This window comes from Nicotiana tabacum, chromosome 18 (assembly GCF_000715075.1).
Source record: "Nicotiana tabacum cultivar K326 chromosome 18, ASM71507v2, whole genome shotgun sequence".
Lineage (NCBI taxonomy): Eukaryota > Viridiplantae > Streptophyta > Magnoliopsida > Solanales > Solanaceae > Nicotiana > Nicotiana tabacum.
In genome coordinates, this window is record NC_134097.1 from 161,226,510 (window position 1) to 161,228,927 (window position 2,418).

A 2,418-nucleotide genomic window follows, 5' to 3' on the forward strand; every position below is an offset into this window, starting at 1 on the left:
GATCCAAATATAATATTGTTGCGGCGTGCAACCCGATCCAAATATAATATTGTTGCGGCATGCAACCCGATCCAATTATAAAATTCAACACCAAATCACAAATGAGTCCCAGCAAGGGAATCGACAATATAAGTAAATACGTCCCGGCAAGGGAGTGAGCTATAACCAAACTTGTTCCAACATTTAACTTCACAAAAGAAACCTCAATTAGCACCAATACTCAACCATAAGCAACTTCCACGAGAATAATCATAATTCTTTCCCAACACAGAAAATCAACAACTTAGGCATTCGTATTACTTATTAAAAACACAACGATTTCAATTAAAGACTCACGGCCATGCTTGACACCAACGTATAGATACTCGTCACCATGCCTATACGTCATACTCCACAAATAACAAATAGTAAATAGGAAACAACTCCTAATCTCTCAAGCTAAGGTTAAACCAAGCACTTACCTCGAACTTCCACGGCCAAGGCAAGCCTCAAACACCGCTTTTCCTTTAGAATTCGCCTCCAAATAACTCGTATCTAGTCCAAATTGATTTATCAACATCAATAAATGCTAGATAATTCATACCCAATGCTCAATTATAAGTTATCTATCATTTTCCCCAAAAAGTCAATAATCGACTTCGGGCTCGCTTGGTCAAAACTCGAGGTTCGGACAAAAACCCGATCACCCATTCACCCATGAGCCCGAATATGAAATTAGTTTCGAAATCCGACCCAAAACGAGGTCTAAATTCCAATTATTCAAAAAGCCCTAACTCTACCCAAAATCCCAAATTCTACCATGGAAGAACAATATTTAAGCCTAGAAATCTAGTGGGTGTTGATGGAAAATGAAGGAGATGGATTGAGGAATACATACCTATGATTTGGTGTTGATTTTACTATTCAAAAATCACCTAGGTTTTGATTTTGGGGAAGGAGATGTGAGAAAATGGGTTATTCCCGTTTCTGTTACTGTTTAAAAATAACTGGACAGGGAACATATGCGTTCGCACTCAATTGAATGCATTCGCATACGGTAAGGGGGATTGGGCATTGTGATCGCGGGGCAGGGAGTGCGATCGCATAGAGGAAAAATAGTTTTTTCCTTCCCAGGCCTAGTTTAACCCAGTGCGATAGCGGGAGAAGCATTGCAATCGCATAGAACAAATGGTGACCCCCAAAATTAACTCTACGCGATCGCGGAAGTAGCTATGTGATCGCATAGCACAAAATAGGGCCCCCTGAAATTACACTATGAGATCGCGAACCTACCTATGCGATCGCATAGCACAAAAACCTGGACACTAGCAAACAACAGAAACACCAGATTTTCTAAGTCCAAAAACACTCCGACACCTATCTGAAAATCACCCGAGCCCTCGGGGCTCCAAACCAAACATGTACACTACCTCAAAAACATCCTACGGACTTACTCGTGTGATCAAATCTCCTAAATAACATATTAAACAACGAATTTAGCATAGAAATCTAAGAAAAATCTCAAAACTTTCAAAGTTTCAAAATTCACAAATACGGATCCGAATCACATCTAACGATCTCCGTTTCTTACCAAATTTTATAGACATAACTCAAACATCACATTGAACCTGTACCGAGCTCCGGAACCAAAATATGGGCCCGATACCATAAGTTCCAAATATAATCAAATTTCCAAAAACTCTTATATTTTCAATTAAACAATTTCTTTCAAAAATTTATTTCTCGGGCTTGGGACCTCGAAATTCGATTCCAGGCATACGCTGAAGTCCCATATTTTTCCATGGACCCTCTGGGACCATCAAATCACAGGTCCGAGTCAGTTTACCCAAAATGTTGACCGAATTCAAATTAAATTCAATTTTAAAGGCAAAATTAATATTTTCATTATATTTCCACATAAAAGCATTGCGGATATATGCCCATACCATGCATGCAAATCGAGGTGAGGAAAAAGGAGGCTTCTAAGGCCTCGGAATGTAGAATTTACTCGTAAATCAAGTGATGACCCAAAACCTTTTGGGTCATCACATCCTCCACCTTTAAAACAACTGTTTGTCGTCGAACGCACATAAGAAGGAAGTACCTGTGTCGGGGAAAAGATGGGGATAACGACTCTACATATCAGACTCAGACTCCCAGGTCAATGCCCCAACAGGCTGACCTCTCCACTAAACACGAACAGAAGGGAAACTCATCGATCTCAACTGACGAACCTGCCGGTCTAGAATAGCTACCGGCTCCTCCTCCTATGACAAGTCCTTGTCCAACTGGACAGTGCTAAAATCTAACACGTGGGATGGATCGCCGTGATACTTTCGAAGCATGGACACATGAAATATTAGATGCACGACTGATAAGCTCGGCGGCAACGCAATTCTGTAAGCCACCTCACCCACTCGATCAAGAATCTCAAATGGG